Source organism: Pavona decussata, unplaced genomic scaffold (genome assembly GCF_977016875.1).
Source record: "Pavona decussata unplaced genomic scaffold, jaPavDecu1.1 SCAFFOLD_233, whole genome shotgun sequence".
In the NCBI taxonomy this organism is placed as follows: Eukaryota; Metazoa; Cnidaria; class Anthozoa; order Scleractinia; family Agariciidae; genus Pavona; species Pavona decussata.
The window spans coordinates 3,821,812-3,840,047 of NW_028145638.1; the positions used below are offsets into that span (position 1 = coordinate 3,821,812).

Below are 18,236 nucleotides of genomic sequence, written 5' to 3' on the forward strand. Positions count from 1 at the left end.
TCGCTTTGTTGAGTACAACTTCTTACAAATATCCGGATTTTCCCTCCATTCAATGAAACTGAAAACAGTTTCTCATGTCACGCCGTCATCCATCGATAATACCTGGTGTGTGGTCAGTTATTTTAAGTTTGTTTCGTCAGCAAATCACAGGGCCCCCACACAAACTATGAGTGAGTAAATGAATGAATTCACAGAGAGATATGTGTGACCGCTTGAAATTTTCAAAATTTAAGAGAATGTATGGGAATACTGAGAGACTCATGTTAACAGTGAAACATTGGGTGGAATATTAGCATTTAAGTTCACAACAAATGCAAAATTACTTCATTCGTTATGTTTTGCAGTCCTTGTGGTTCCAAACGACCTAACGACAAAACAATTAAAGTGTTTGAGCTCAGTTGATTTAAGGAGGGCCTCTCGCAGTGAATATGTAAAGATTCATTTATCTTAAACTGGAAGCTGCTAGTACCATAATCTAAAATATTAATGCTAAAGCAGTTGGAGGAACATAAAGTGAAACAATGTTTAGATTGCCGTAAGTGTTTGAATATATGAGAAGTCCTATTCGTGGGTAAATGCTTACGGATGCGTGAGGGAAAATGTCGGGAAGTCTTACCGACCTGGCAGGCATTTAATACAGCGTGCGCACAACGATTTGAAGACCAAATGACTCATAGAACCAGGGGGGGGGGGGGGGTTCTCCGCTATATAAACTATATAGACATGTGAGGCGCTACAGGGTATGGTTTTTGAGCCGTTTTAGTCTGAAATAGGGTAAAAATTTTTAACCATTGTGGTCTGAAAGGATGAAAACGGGTATGGATTCTAGAAACCAGGTCTGAAAATGGGTATGTTATGTTGTTTTAAAGGGCAGGTCTGAAGAAGGGTTAGGGTTTGGAGAACCGAGCCCACACACCACCACTAAAAATTCCGTGGAGTAGCTCCCCGCCCCCTCCGCACCCCCCCCCCCCCCCCCTACACGCACACAGTCATAGTTAGCAATCTCGTCACCGTTTTTCAGTTTCCAAGATGTCGAGACCCGTAATCATATTTTGTGATGTCGTACATAATATCCATACATCCAAGAATACGATATCATAAGTTATTGAAATATGCTTTATTTGAGTTCATCAGGACGAAATTAGGTCTTTCCTACACTGGAACTTGATTAACGTGTGGTTAACTCACAGGTTTGTTTCTACAGCACAGATCAAGTGAAAATTAAAGTGATCGTAAAATTATAGCAAATGTTTTTTTTTTTTTCGACTACATCATATAACAAATAAGCGGAGATCTTAATGTCGGTTACGGCCATTTGTATTCACTTTATAAAAGAGTTTGCAAGATTTTATCAATTGATTGAATTTCCTTTAGTCGGTAACCAGTGATATACAAAAGAGAAACACAAAAATTATACTGAGAAGTAATCTGCCGCCAATCACCAAACCAAATTACCGGTTTTTCTATCCGTCCTGTTACTCAGTCCGTCTCCGTCAAATTGTTCACCCAATTACATCAGCCAAACAGTACACATGCAAAGCAAGATTATATAATTCTACTTACCTCGCAGTTTTGATGTTACAGATTACAGTGAGTGTGTGAATGACTTGCTTTGACGGCTCTTGCATTGAAAAGTGAAACTTTGAAATCCGGGGTTATGTTATCATTACAGGAAAACGAAATTAGTTCATCCCATTTTTACGTCATCATACGTTCAAAATACATTATAACAAGAGTCTTGAGGGAAAGAGTTGGAAAATAAAGGCGCTGACGAACTAAATACCTGAAATACTTTTGTTATCTCTCTATTGGGGACATTTTCTTAATTGGTCATCAAATTAGATTGTTTAAAAATGGTGACAAAACTGAGCCATAGCGTACCGTAAATCTTCTATTAAGCTCCCCCCCCCCCCCCCACCGGAGGGCATTGTTTTTTCAAGCTATTTGAGGGATACTTAATGGACAGGAGGGGGGGGGGGGCTTATGGCTAACTTAATTTTAGGAACAAAGTGACAAGAAACAGGAGAAATAGACTGTAATTACGGTAACCTACTTCTGTGTTTTGGACAAGCGCAACGACTGACAAAGAAATTTGAGTGATAAAATGAATTCTATTGTAAAAGTTAGTTTAAACATCTTTATTCACGTATGAGAACCTACTAATAAATTACCAAAAATACAACTGAAATGCTAATTAAAACAAATTACTGTTTTCCGAACTTACTTCCCATGGATAAACCGTATTACGAACAGCCGAAGTATTTAAAGACTTTTGTTCTTGGGCCATCGCAACCTGATCAGAAATAACATACAAACAGCGGTGATGAACATAATAAACTTGTGCATTTTATTTAACTTGACGTTTAACATAAACATAATAAACATAATAAACTTGCGCAGTTCATATATCTCGACGTTGACAGTATCTACGGTATGTCTTTTATGTACAGTCTGTCATTAATTTCACTGTGAAATGAAAGGGGGGAGGGGATGGTGGCTTAAAGGGGAACTGTCAGAGAGGTTTGGCTGTAGTTTGGTGCAAACTGCGCACCTTCAACCCCATGGCATAAGTTTAGCCTCAATTTAATCCTGAAATTATACACTCTTATTTTCGGCTTTTTGTCCCCTTTTGAAGTGAAGGTGGTGTTGGTATTAGTTTATCTTAATTTTCATTCTAAAAATACAAACTATTTTTCCCATTTTTGTCTCTTTGGAGTGATGATAGTGTTGGTATTAGTTTAGCCTTATTTTCATCCTAATGCTAAACACTCTAATTTCCAGCATTTTGTCGCGCTCTGGGTGTGTTGTTAGTGTTTGGTATTAGTTTAGGGACTGTCCGTTAAGGCTGAGAGGGACCGGTGTTCAGAATTGGGGGAGGGGTACATTTTTGCTTAGCCTTCGAAAATGGGGGGTACATTTTTCATTCTCGCAAATAATAATTAAAAAAAAAATGGGGTACATTTTTAGTATTCGTATTATTAACAATGTTACTCCTTATGGAACGTTTTGAACTTCAAAAATCGTGGGCAAATTAAGATTGAGAAGACTGCGCGACTCCCTCGGGTGTATTTTTAGCCTTTTTACAATTTCACTCGCACGAGTATGTCCTTTAGAGAACGTCCCTCTTTGTTCGATATTCGATATGAGGGGTGGGTCTCTATATATTCTGTTAGTAGAGGTTTGTGTCTAATAAGATGCCAGTTGTTCAAGGGCATTGGTTTTAGGTTAGGCACTGCCGGATGATATTTTGTTCCAAAAGGCAAGGTTTTCTTTTGTTCTCTTTGCTTTTTTTTTTTTTTTTGGAGTTCTAGGTTCCTGTCCTCAAGCGACACTTCTAAAACTGGGGTCCTTCGGATACAACCCTCTGGGTACCCTCTCTCTCAATGTGTGATTTGAAGTTTATTCTCTTCAAATAGTGTCTTAGAAGAGTTAGTTCTGAGAAGTCTAAGAGCCCCTCCTTTGATGAACCATCTTCTAACTCCATATTGGTGACATGAAGAGAAGTGAGTGTACTGAAAGGTCACAGCAGGTTTAAAATGGGTGCGTACATCGTGCAGCGATTACTCTCTAATTCTCTTGCATTTGTAAACGTTGGTGTCCAAGAAGTTTGTTTCTCTTTCAGGTATTTCAGTCATAAATTTGAAGGTGGGATGGTGCTTGTTAGCTTGTTTAAATGAACTGTAGTATCTTCTCTCGGCGAAATATTGCCCCTCAGTTCGGTGAGCATTCATTGCGCCGTGCTGCGATGATTTCTTGAAGAATAATGGGGCCGCATTGAAGTCATGTAAAGTCTAGAGAGTCAAGTTCGTAAGGGAGGCAGGGTAAGCCGTGCAAACTTGCACGCGAGATTCCACGCTTTCTAAACTTCTGGCTTCGAGAGTCTCATCGCTTTTTGTGGTTCGCTCAAAGCTTTGTTCCTATTAAAACTCACAGAGTGAAGGTGGGAGCGTTCTTGTCTCCATGTCTCCTCTGCAGTCGTTTCAGGGGAGACGAACTTTTATCCCCAAAAAGAAGATGCGGCAGACTAAGATGCACAGTGAAAACGAGTGCGTGTGCACGTGGTAGGTAAGGAGTCCAGTGCGCACAACCCTACCAAAAATCCAAAAGTTGCGGTACTTCAATACACCCCAGCCATTTGTCCAAAATAATTGGAGAATATGTCCAGTTGGAGACCATGGAACAAAACTGTTCCTTTATAGCAGACTGGGAACCAGTTTAGCCACTTCGTCCTGCTTGCAAAGGGGGATGGGATTGAATGCTGGCGGCGTGCGTTTTATTTTTCACCTTCGGCGCGAAAACTTGAAAGATTTCATCGCAAAACAGTCCAAAAAAGGTCAGTTTACTTTCTAACACTTCGTAAAATGTGTTCATTATGCTCAACGTACAATTTATATTTAATTTTGTATACTTGTATGGTCATTTTATTCCTGTTTACAGGTGTAGATCGATGACTTTGCGAAGCGCCATGTGTAAAAATTTGCCTCCTGTGGTCTCCTGTGAATGGCCGTAGTTTGCCGTTTGGCCGTGGAAAAGTTGATGGTTTCAACAAAGGTACAGCTTGACGTATAACTTTGGTTGCTAGTGTGGATTGAGAAAGAGAATCTCCTGTCCAAGGAAGCATACATGAAGCTACCAAAGGATATTTCAGGTAAAGTCTTGTGGTTTCTTTAATTCTGTTTACGTACGGTGATAAAGTTTGTCAATCTGGTATAGTCCTAAAAAAGCGGTTCCTTCTGTGAGTACCGGAGTGCAGTTGACGTAAAACAAAAGAAACAAAAGAAAGAAAACAAAACAACTCCAAAGCACAATAGGTGTAAAACAATACAAAAACAATGCTCTCCGGTACCTGCAGAAAAAGAGGGGGGAGGGGAGAGGGGGTACTCTTAGAGTCCTAGAGCCACCAAATTTTGTCTTTGCATACCTGACTATGGAACGGAATGGAGCATAGGCCCCAGTTGCATAAAGCATCTTAAGATGAGTGGCAATTTTCTGCAGTCCCAAACGATTTTCTGCTGCTCTGTTTCAGTTTGGTGTTCCCTATCCTATTTTCTTAGCAGTTACGAAAAACCCATTGCTCCCTCGGACATTATTAGTGCTCAAAGTTTGGATAAAATAAATAAAAGGATAAGTGCTAATTTAAGCTGAAAAATATGTTAAGTACACTTAACTGTATGAAATTAGTAGACTATTGCTTAGTTCTATTTGACTCATTCCACCAGGCACCAATAAGTTCAAAATTGTGCTAGCTTTTGTCAACATCTCATAATGCCCTCCTTCACCAGCCCAAAGCTCCCTTCAAAAACATTACAAAATCACATCCATTGAAACACGTTGCTCATAATTATGGGTGTAAATCTGTGGAACGCATCGATGCATTGAAACATAATAGAAAAGCAATGGATAACAAAAGAACAGAAGGGGAAGTTTATCAGGAGAAGTTGTGTGCCTAAACTAAAATGAATTAAACATCGCCCTACACTATCAGGGAAGTGATGTTTTTGAGCGTTTACGATGAAAAACGTCGGTTCTCAATAACAGTGGACATGGTAATAAAATTGTATGCTATCATTATAATAAAATAAAAAGGGGAGGAAAACAAATAATCACAGTTACCAGTGAATTGAAAGTTATAAATATTATTTGCATATCTAGCGTAAACAAACTCATAGTGGAAACTCAAGGAAATGTAATTTTCAAACAATGAGCCGTGTTTTTTTGGCTTTGATTCCAAGCAAAAATTTTAAATGAAATGATTCTAAATCAACCACATTCATCTTTAGAACTGTAATATGTTGCTTTCAAATGGCGCTGCTTACATTTCCTAACCTAAACTCCTTCTTCTAAATGTACAAACAAAAAAAAAAAAAACACTCTTGAGGATTCATGCTGAGAGACAAAAGAGACCCCAGCGGTGGCACACTTTGTGGGAATGCAAATCATCTTGGTACCCCACCTTTTTCAGGCCACGTGTTTTAATGGGCGCAATTTCGTAATGATCTCTGTCTAAGAGCTAAGGAGGACCTGCTGGCAAGCATCAGGGCAACCTTAGTCTTGGCTCAGGTTGCCCAGCATTATGGAATGTGACAACTTGGAAATAATTTTAATTTTAATTTGAGCACTACATTATGCACTTGTCATTGGCTTCCCTGACGGGGGTGGGGCCACTAGGCCATAGGTGCAAATTCAAGCACTTAAGGTGGAGGAAATATGGGAGATTTATGGCAAACAAACTCAGGGAAATTGTGGGGACATTGCTTCTGCTAAAGAAAAATGATTTAGAAGCAAGTCATCTCTTCACAGAACATGGCAGACGAAAAAGAGAGGGTATGTGAGTAGTTGAAATTTTCACAAGAATTTTTGGTCTCAAGCATTAAAGTAACCATTCAAGGACATCAAATGAGGGTCTAATGTTAAAGTGCAATGTGTTATGTTTCCAAGTAGCAATGAACTGAGATGATAGCATGTTCTTCATTAATCTTTGCCATTGCATATATAGTTGTCATTAATAAGAACAGATTTAGATCAGCTTCTTGAAGAGAGCTTAGGCTAGATAAAAAAGTTAAACCAGAATGTTTGTTGCTTAAGCTTCAGCATTACTATCCAAGGAGGTTAAATGAAGCACACAGGGATAGGTCTAATGTCAATGTGTAAGGCTTTACGTTAATAGACTGAGAAACAGATGGATAGTGGTGAAAGAATGTTCTTTATTATCATTTACTGATACATGTTTAGTTCTGATGTAAAGATCTAGAATAGCCTTCAGGGTGTTCAGGACAAGAAAATATAAAAGATTGATTTTTTTATCACTTGCAGAATGTTTATTGCCTCCAGCATTTATAGTACTGTGCAAAAAAATTGCAAACGAATTTCGGCTATCGTTCAACCAAAAAATTGCCAATATTTTTTTGTGAAGTTTTGTCAGTGTTTTTTCGGGCAAGATTTTGAACAGATTTGCGAGATCTGTGCAAAAATTCTAGTGCATCCCTGAAAATTCACTAATCTAAGAATGATATTTTGAAGCAATATTGTTTGAACTGAAATGAAATTTGTTATAGCTAATCAAAATTCTTAATCTTAAAGTTTCTCTGAGCGAGTTTGATGATTTATGGTGATGCTCAATTTGCAAGCTCACTCACACGTGTCGTGATTGGTTTTACATTGAGTGGTATTGAAGCTATCACCATATACTTGCAGAGTTCCTTTGATCCCAAACAGAAAAATGGGTGGTTCCAGAAATATCCATCATACCCCACTCCCATGGAAGGTGAACAGAAATTCTCAGGGGGAGGGGAGCTAAAAGGTGGAAATTTCTGAGGGGTTGGGGGGTGTCCATGTTAAGGAATCTCCAAAAGTTACAGAACATTTTTAAAACTGCACAAAAAACATGTGAAGTGGACACACAGAAATGGCTTTCAAGGAAAGGCTTTTTAGAAATATCGAATTTATGTCGATTATAAATTTTTCTAGCATCTGGCCAAATTTGACTTAAAGTGTCCAACTCTTTGTTGAGTTTTAACTCTTTTTTTTATTTTTTTAATTGCTCGAGATATAATTACTTTTAATTTAAAATACTTTACATTGCCAAGTTTTATGTACACACACACAAAAACAAAAATACAACACTGGTCTTATCCTTCAAAGAAACTGGCAATAATTGTCACAAAAAGAGTTATCAGTGCATTTTACAATTAATCAATACAACTTTACTTTACTATGGATAAGACAATACAAACTACAAAATTAGACACAACTGGAAATAGGCCATATAAACTGCTCCTTAACAGAGATCAAAGTATAAAGTTAATACAGTCGAACCTCCCCTTGCGAGTCACCACCTCTCTTAAGCGACCACTTTCTCAGAATTCCAAAATTTCCCCAGTCAAATCACTGTAGTTGGAACCTCTCATAGGCAACTGCCACCACTTTTAGAGATGGCAGTTTGCAATTTTCTTTTTTATTTTTTAACCTCCCATAAGCGACCACTTCTCACATACGCGTCATACATCCTCATATCTATCACATGTCAAGAGCCCATGCTCCTGCACATGTACATTCTTGGGTAGTTTAGGAGACAAGAATGTCACAATCGGAGGCAGCGGGTGTCCCAAAATAGACTTGTCCCATCATGGATCATAAAACGTTTTATGATCCACGGTCCCATTCGCCGTATTAGGTAATTTATCACAGGCAAACCATCAATTTGGATACTGAAATTCTTTGGCAATATAATTTTGGAAAGTTGAAAAACGTTTTTGTGGCCACTAAACCTCTGGAGTCACCTTATGCTAATGAGTTCAAAATTTAGACTCCCTAGTTAGTCAAACCTCCCGTAAGCGATCACCCAAAATGTCTAGCCTAGGTGGTCGCTTACGGGAGGTTTGACTAACTATACATGTAAATAAAAAAAAAATTCAAACTCATGGTAACTCTTGATAGTGTCCCCTCCACGCAAAAAATTAAAGTTTGAGAAAACAAGTGAACGCTTGAAAAAAGTTCTCGCTACACAAACAAGTACTGCCCTTTAATGCCTTTACGGAAAATTAGCCAATCATTTTGCAAGCTACTTTTTCTTCCAGTCACTTCCTGTGAAAATTTCCAGTAATTTTGCACATACTCATGATTCAGAGTAATCAACTCCTTTGCCATTTCTGACATTTAGTTGGATATCTGCGGTGTTTGTTGTATGTCAATTTTGTAATCTGTAATCATTAGGGGAAAAGCTAAATGGGGAAAGCTGACCTCATCAAGCAAAGCTGTTGGGCTGAAGTAGAAGCGGCAAAGGCAGGAAAAATCACCATTTAAACTTTGTCAAATTTTCGAAGTGTTTGTTGTCTCAGTCAAAATGAAAGTTCGCACTACTCCAGTTGAAAAGCTGCGCAAATACATGTATTCAAGCGAAATATGGTTGAGAATAGCAAAGTTTCGAGACTGCTATTGAAAGTTCGGGTGAAAATTTTGCTCTTGAATGAACATTCGAAAACATTAATACTGCAACTAGGAAATAAGTATCTGTTTAATGCTTGAAAGAAAACGTTTAAACAGAACCGTTTAAAAGCGTTGACATCCACTTATCACTTTGGAAATTACACATATACTGTAAGCCGTTGTGAAAACACTACTAGCAAAAGCAGCCACTGTCCTTTTATTGTTCTCTTATAGTGACGGCCCACGTGAGAAAAGATCAATATGTAGGAATTCTATATCCTCCTTGATTCTTAGCGTTATTTTTGTACTGTTTTTCTGTTTTGTTTCCACTTGCTGAGGCTTGTAACTTTTACGCACCCGAACACAAGATTCAGTGATCTGATAACATTCAGCAGGCAGCTTGTGAAGTGTTACATCCGATTCATGGACGCGCAAATCAAAACAAGCACATCTTCTAAGATTCACTTGATCGGAAGATTTTTGGACCTTTACCTACTTTAAAACTTAGCTTAAAGCTATTGTCTTCTTTTATCTCAGTTTTGTTCTCGAACAAGTTTTTGCACTAAAAACAGGATATTCAAAGTGTGGGGAAGTAAGGGGATCAAGGCTATAGAAAACCAGCCAAAGGCTAATGGTGGCTACAGTATAAACAACCGTTCACGTGATTATTGCAATGGGTGGTTACATCAACACGAATATTCTGTAAATTAAAGTAAAATTAATGTCCAGTGGAAATTGCTTACATCCAAATTTCTCGGCAAATAGTCAATCTTTTTCTAAAATTTGTTTCTTGATTGTAAGATCTTACTGGAAAGTTTTTTTTCTTTTTAAAAATTTTCTCTCTGAATATACACAGTAGCTTTGAGCATCATTAAATGCCATACAAATCTCTTATAGCAATAACGTTTTGAGCAGTTTATTGGTCTGAGTCACGGCGGAGGCTTAAATCTAAATATATGATTCGTATGCAGCGCTATTACAGAAAATGCTTGCTGGCAAAGATAGGTTTTCATTGTGTGACCCTGAATAACACCCTTTTAAATCTCAACAAAAAGTGAAAACAATGAATGAAAATGAAAGAAAGAGTGAGCATGCAAATTCAAAAAACCATCCGGGATGCTGTTCAGGTTTCATTCAAAAATCTCAAATATTTGAATTGTTCACTTGGCTGAAATCAAATTTTCTTCACATTAATTAATTTTAAAACAGATCATATAAATCTGTGTAACACACTGAACAAAGTCTCTAAAGTTATTTTCTCTTTTCTGGCAGACAGAGAAGAAAACCAGATGGAAAGAAGGTAGACATTTGTGTAGAGTGGAGAGGCTGGACTGGATGACAGCAAGGACAAGAAGAATCCAGATGACTTCAAAAATGTATGAATTTGTTTGAATCCTTAGAGCCCTGAGATTACTTTCATTATTTAATATACTGGTAATTAATTTTTTTTCCAAAGCTCTAGAAATTTATTAAATGAACTCTGACCCTTCCCGGGAGGTCTTTGAATGTGGGGACCAGCTGGCCGGGGGTTTTTCTCCTTCCTAGGAGCAAGTGGATGTATTGGGAGGTTGTTCAAGCAGCTGTTGTTCCACAACCCCCATTCAAATTAGCTGTTGCTTTGGGTTTTTTTTAACTTTATTTATCGATAGCTTTTCAGCCCATTACTATTTAACCAGCTACAAAATGTTTGTCTTGCATACAGTTTATAATTTATTAAGCAAACATCCTATGTCTGATTTTTGCAATGCTTTATGATTTCTAGAATATATAATATCTCAATAAGTGAGTCATTTCATCTTAGAAATAATGGCTAAATGAGAGCATTTCTCTTTTTAACTTTTTCCTCGATATTTACGCCTAACGTTTTTCTCCTCAATGAACTTCTACTCAATGGCTAAGATACCTGAACAGAAGTGAAAACAGTGAATTAAAATGAAAGAGTGTGTATGCAAATTCATAGAACCTCTCAGGCTGCAGCTTCAGAACAAAAACCACGAAACATTTCCCATGTATTGAATTTTACTTACAATATTCAAATTTTGTTCCATTTAGAGTGTTGCTCTCATTCAAGAATCTCAAAAATTTGAATTGTTCACATGCCTGAAATCAAATTTTCCACACATTAATATTATTTAACAACAGATATATATATATATGTTTGTTTAACACATTAAACAAAGTTTCTAAAGTCATTTTCTCTGTTTTGGCAGACAAAGAAGAAAACCAGATGGATAGAAGGTTGACATTTTGTAGAGAGTGGAGAGGCTGGACTGGAGGACAGCAAGGATAAGAAGAATCCAGATGACTTCAGACACGTATGGATCGGTTTGAATTTTATATTTAGCCCTGACATTACTTTCATTATTTAATATAATTAACTTTTTCCAAAGCTTTAGTAATTTAAATGAACTCTGACCCTGCCCGGGAGGTCTTTGAATGTGGGGTACAGCTGGCCCGGGGTTTTCCTCCTAGGAGCAAGTGGACGTACAGGGAGGTTTTTCACCCAGCTGTTGTTCCACAACCCCCATTCAATTTAGCCGTTGCTTTGGAAATTTTTTGCACTTTATGTATTGATAGTTGTTCAGCCCATTACTATTTAACCAGCTACAAAGTTTTTGTCTTGCATACAGTTTATAATTAAGCAAACATCCTATCTGATTTTTGCAATGCTTTACAATTTCTAGAATACATAATATCGCAATTGAGTCATTTTATCTTACGATTAATGGCTCAATGAAACAATTCTCTTTTTTGTCAATAAAATTACCCCTAGCTACATGCAGCAGAAAAACAAATAATTATCATCTTCTTTCTGTAGCTGGTTAGATAATACTGAGCAAACCCAAGCTTGTCAACCATTCAAGGATGATGCAGGACATTACCTGTACCTTATTTTGTTCCATAATTGACATTGGAATTAACCACTTTTATTGGATGTTTGGACACTAAATTTAGCAAAGGAAAAATACCATTTCCACTATAAGAATGTACTCAAATGCTGCTGCATTTGTGACTAAATTTTTCATAACTTGCAAACTTTAGCAGAAGCCAATTGTCTATTTTTTTTTTCAATAATTTTTGCTGGTTTGGTTGGTTAGTTTTTTTATGCCTTCCCTTGTGAGTGTGCTGCCATCGAGTATACAAACAAGTGTCCACTTTTGTTTGATAGTGAAAAAAAAGGTTTAGGCAGATCTTTTCTTTTTCCTGAAAAAAGGTACGGAAAATTACCTTACTTTTACACAGCTTTCAACTAAATTCTGAGCATTCCTTTGCTTTTTAAGAGGTTTTTTCTTTTCCAACTATTAATACCCTATAGCACAAATTTGTAGAATTCGTAAAGTTACGGTGTATGTTGGCTGGAAAAATAGAAATTCTTCAGAGGTATTCAGTTCATGTACAGTTTGAAGATCATATGAAACTAAACATCAAAAACAACAGTGGGTTAACATTTTCCTTTCAAAACAAAAAAAGAGAGGTAAAGTACTAGAAATTATCTTTAACTTGAAGTTTGTTTAAGGATTCAGGCATGAAACATTGCAGCAGAGAACATTGGTGGATTAAGTTCTTAACACAGAAGTGAGACATTTGTTTGTACCCAGTTGGGGGAATAAGTTCATTGTTCAGACTGAATTTGTGCCAAGATTCCAATATTCTTTCTTTTTTTAGCGGCAAAATTCATTCTTAACCCCTGAATGTAAACTAACGTGGGTGAATTCTTTTCTTCAGAGAGAAAGGTTTTAAATTTAGAGCTTTTGCTTCTATCACAGAAGTTCATCAGCAAAATGAAGTGTAAAAACATGGCTTTTCATCTCTGAAAGCCGTGTTTTTACACTTCATTTTACTGATGAAGCTTCTGTGATAGAAGTGAAAGTTCTGAATTTAGATCCTTTTTCTCCAAAGAAAAGTATTCGAACTTGTTCATTTACTTTGATTTAGAATGTTAAATGAAGACTTGACAGCTGGCCTTTATTTTAATTCCTTTAATATGCCTAGAGATTTGCCAAAATCTTATTCCTCCAACTTCTGCGCTAAACTTGTATTCAAAACAGTGATGGAATTGCTGAAAGGGATTTAATTTATTGGGCATTTTCAAGCTCTTAAAGAAAAATAATTTCTTTATAATTTTTTTGCCAAATTGAAGGAGTCTTAAACTTCACTGAAAAGCCAAAGTGAAGTGCAAATGTTTTTGTTCAAAATTCAACTGATGGCCGACAATTGTTAAATTGCAATAATTAATGTGATGACAACCAACAGAAAAAAACTCACTAATCACAAGCCTTGGATAAGGCTGTTTGAACTGACAAAACAAAACCTCTAATATTTATTGGTTCTTCTAATTATTGAGATCAAATTACATGTTAAACATAACTGTTGGTTGCAATTTGGAAGTCCAGAGTTTGCCTGTTAATGCCATTTATGATTCAAAATTAATGTAAAAATTATAGCAGTTTCCATCGCTGTCTTAAATTTACATTTTATTATAATGTACATATTTCAGTCATGATCATGTTGAACAAAAATGTTCAATGCATTAAGCATTAATAAATTGGGAAAGGAAATTAGTTTTGACAGTACTAAAACAATGTTGCTTTCAATGGTGGTTACAATAATTCATTCTTCTGTGGGCTCCACTGATGTCAGATCGCCATTTTCATCCAATTTGCACATTCTTAGCATTACATGACAAACAGACTCTGATTAACAGTAGAATTAACTGTGTTCTACTTAACCGTAGAATACAGTTAATGCTCAACATGATCATGATTGGCTAGTTAGTGGTCTAAGTATTGTTTTACTCATTTCAAAACAAAGGAAGCAGCTTATAAATTTTTTAAGTGTGTTCACTGTTATGCAAAAATGGAGCCCTACATGTGGATACAATGTACATGTACAATAACTACTTTAATTTTCTTGAACACATTATTAACATTATTTTACAAAATTTCATTTTAGTTTTCATTACTTAGATTTTTTTCCTTATAAGACAATTTAACCAGAAACAATTTTCCATTCAATCAGCCATTTTTCTAATTTAACTGAAATTTAACTGAAAACAATTATTTTTCCATTCATAAACACGATAGTTATTTTCTGCTTCCTTTGTTTTGTAGAACTCAAGCTCATTGACATTGAAGTTATTTTAAGCTTTCATAGGTGGTAGTTCTAGGAAGAAATGGTTTATTTTGGGTTTTTCATTAGACAGATGATATCTTTCAGCCATTATTGAAGATGAAATCAATTTCAACTGTTTCATAATCTTATTTCTGGCTTTTCTCTGGAAAACCTGTAAGAATTTGGAAAAAAAAATAAAACTAGTGGCTGAAAGATGTTTTCTGATCTCTTGTTGTCAATGAGCTTGATTTGTTAGTCTATAATAATTTATTGCTTTTGCTAAGCTTTATTAGCAGGTAACACAGACTGGCGGCACACTCACAATCTAGCCAACCATCTCCCTGCCACTGGGTTGTGGAAACTCTGGCTCTGAGAAGGTCTGTGTTTCTGGCGTCCTCTGCAATATTCCAACCGCAAATCCTGGAGGGTTTATTCTGATAAACTGATTTCTGAGGGGTGATGTGGACACTGGGAGATTCACTGTTGATTCACAACAGGACATGACAACATGGAGGCAGGTGAGGGTTTGTTTCCTTTGTTTTCCGGGTTTAATTCAGCTTTGCTTGGATACCACATTGCTAAATTATTGCAGGCGAAAGTTATTTTGGTCAAGATGCTTGTTTCACATCCACTGTCATGGATGAAAAACTTAGGTGTTTAAGGGACGGGGCTATGGTCAGGCTACTCTGATGGATGGTGATAGGGGGGACATTTAAGAGGCTGGGGACCCTGCACGCCCCTCTCTGTCGACTAACATGTAGCAATTCGGATTGAGCTGAAAGCCTTGTTGAGGGGATTCTTTGCTATTTAGCCTCATAGTCTGTAAGCAGGGTGGGGAACTCCCCACTCTCCACATGCTCACAGCCTACTTGGTGTGTTGCTGCCTAATCAATTTTTTTCTGCGCATTAAGCATTTTCTGCAGTCACAAAATCCTTGTACTCCAAATTCTTAACTTTGAACCAAAACATTTTCCGTTTTTCATTAACCAACCATAAACAAAGGCTACTGCCCTTTCAAATTTTGTGCCAAAAAATTGATAATTTCGTTCCGATGAAAAATTATGAACTTAAATTTACTGGTCAACCAATTTTCTTGAATACCGTAATTAATTAAATAATTGTTTGTCTCATGATGTAGTCACTTAAGTGGTAGAAGATTGTGATCTACAACTTAAGTAACAACATCATGAGACAAACAATTATTTATTGTAACCCACTGATTAACAAAACACGTCACATGGTACAAAATTAGACAGTGTTTATCTGATGATAACCGTTGCCCGATTTTTTCAACAAGGAAAAACAAAGAAAACATCACAGTTTTAGGTTTTAGACGTTTCAATCCAAACCAACAAACTAGTCAGCCTATGTTTATTTTCCTACAGTCATGGTATGACTAGCACTGGCTGTTTTTTTTTCCTCTTTAAAGTGTACGTGTTTAAGGAATTAATCAGAGGGTTATAGAATAAATAAACCCCTTTCTGGTTTACTGGTATATTGGATGATAATGCCTGCAGTTTTAAAGATTGTCCTCAAAATTTGACAGTTGCCCTTGAAGCTTTGTTTCTTGGCCAACTGTTTACTTTTTTAGACAATCTTTCAGCCTTGGGCATTATCCTTTCCTTTTTAATTTTTTTTTTTAATATTCTCTGATATATATATACCAGCTGCCTGATGGGGTTTATTTAGTAAAATTATTATATTCCACCAAAATGATCAATTATCCTTTTCACAAATTTTCTATCTAAAACATCTTTCAGTTTTGCTGAAAGTTAACCTTTTGTCTCCAAAAATAATTCTTGTAGAAACACGGCTACTGTATTCATAAAACAATTTCTTGATGAATTTTGTTCAGATTCCTGGACCCCAAGTACACAATACAAGAATCCTACACCTTTCAAGTGTTTGTGTTCATGTATAGTGTTTGAGCTGCCTGTGATCAGATGAAATTGACAGGGAAATGTACTATGACATCATGTGACATAACAGCTTAAAGAATTCAGTTGGTCCTACCTTTTTTTTTTTAATTAAAAAAAAAAAATACAAAAAAACAAAGCAAAGCAAAATGCTTACAGATGTACTGTTGTCTAGTGATGTCACAGTTCAAATCTCTTTCTCAAACCATTAATAATTCATGAAACAAAAGGAAATCATCACCATTGCCTGATTTCATACCGTGGAGGTCTGGGTACGAGTCTGTGTATTATGGGTTATGGGACTCAACACCCACATAGCCGGAAAGAGCACACCGCACTTTACAACATTTCCAAGTTTGGTGTTAATCAAGCTAATATTAGGAAAGATACAGCCATTCAAAAACTCCAAATTTTACTAAGAAATGTATGGAACGCCGGACGTGTGTCCGGCGTTCCATACATTTCTTAGTAAATTTTTAAGTTTTTGAATGGCTGTATCTCGCCTAATATTAGCTTGATTGACACCAAACTTGAGGATGTTGTAAAGTTCGATGTGCTCTTTCCGGCTATGTGGGTGTTGAGTCCCATAACCCATAATACACAGACTCGTACCCAGACCCCCACGGTATGAAATCAGGCAATGAAGAAGGTTTGGCAAATGTGATCTAAATTATCATGAAATTTGGTTAACTTTTTTTGAATTTCTCCAGGAATTATGAATGGTTTGAGCAGCTATTATTAAACACTCGATTGAGTTTCATCCATTGTTTGATATATAATTCCAGAAAAATGATTTGCAATTGGCCTAAGTTTTTATTTCTTTAAAATAAATTGGCTAAGAAAATCGTAACAAGCAATTTGTTTTCGCGGCCCGCACCAATAGTCCTCAGGCTCTTTGTCTGGCGGTCGGTCGCCAGGACGCCTGGTGGCCAACCACTGGCCAAAGAGCCTGAAGACTCTGGGTACCAGATTGGGATTAGGCCCGCGCTAAATTACTTATGCATGCTGTGATGCATGCTTTCAAATTTTGTTACCAAAAATGCTTTCAAAACCATTTGACAGCTTTCATAACATTTTTTTACTTCGAATGCCCAAAACCGTTTCATAAAACGCAAATTCAAAAAACAAGACTTGAATTGAAAACAAATTAACAAATCGAATGTGGTTTGGCGTTGTCTGTACTCTTATCGACAACGATATTCGTCATCACAGTGGTCAAAATGTTGTGGACTCACGAGGCGCAGCCGAGTGAGTCCACAACAAATTTTGACCACTGTTATGACGAATATCGTTGTCGATAAGAGTACAGACAACGATAAACCACATTCGATTTGTTTTTTACCACAATATCAACGTCAAAGAAATTTTTTACTATAACTGTCAAAATTTCCGCGCGCTGATTGACGCGAGCAGCGTTGTCTAGACTCTTATCGACAACGGAAAATTAGCCAATCAGACTGCGAGATTAGAAACAGTTGTGGTAAAAAAACTTTTAGTACCATACGGCCAACCATTTTGAGTTCGTCGATTGTTTTTCATCACCGCAAATTAGCATAATATTGCACGTGCTTTTTACGCCATCCGGAGCTGTGTGCATAATTTCATTTCGCCATTACTTAAAACCATAAATAGTTTTTGTCAAAATGCCGTTGTTTGCCTTTTTTTCACTCTCAATGTTGAGACAACATGCGTATAAACCGAAATTTACCTCAGGCTAGCGAACCGGAAAAAATGTAGGTCGGCTTTCTTTACAATTATTAAAAAATTTTTCTGCTTGGATTTTGCGACTAAATAGCGGGATTAGGGGCGGCAAAGTTTTTGCTTTTGGCAGCTTCATAGAAAGAACTACCCTCCACGAGACTTTATCGTGCTCTTTGATTTGCTGTATGACAAGGTGCGGCCGGGGAAATGGTAGACGGCACGCTGAACCGGTCTCGTCCCCCTCCTCCTATGATGAAACGCCGACCTCGCTCTAGAACAGCGACGCTTATTTTTTTCATCCAAGACAGTGGGAGATTTAACACCAAACATTGAATTTGGGGAAAATTTTATTTTACCGAATGGCCAAATTATGAAACAAGCATATTCCAACCACTTTCAAACTGATTGGCACTTAAACAAAAATTTAGGAAATGTGGTATCCAGGCAAAGTTGGATTGGACTCTAGAGGACAAGGAAACAAACCCTCACCAGCCTCCATGTTGTCATATCCACTTGTGGATCAACAGTGAATCTCCCAGTTTTCACATCACCCCTTAGAAATTGGGAGATCAGATAAAACTT

At 36.9% G+C, this 18,236-nt stretch overlaps 1 long non-coding RNA gene across 2 annotated transcripts; it reads left to right on the plus strand.

Annotated features, from left to right (window-relative positions):
- Nucleotides 1-3,943: 3,943 nt before the first annotated feature.
- On the plus strand, nt 3,944-13,180 carry LOC146458464 (uncharacterized). Of its 2 annotated transcripts, none has more exons than XR_014858239.1 (4): nt 3,944-4,061; nt 4,438-4,648; nt 10,198-10,301; nt 11,136-13,180. It is a non-coding gene; the product is annotated as an uncharacterized LOC146458464 (long non-coding RNA). The 2 variants fall into 2 exon arrangements; XR_014858240.1 differs by having other exon boundaries at nt 3,945-4,061; nt 10,202-10,301.
- The last annotated feature ends 5,056 nt before the right edge of the window (nt 13,181-18,236 follow it).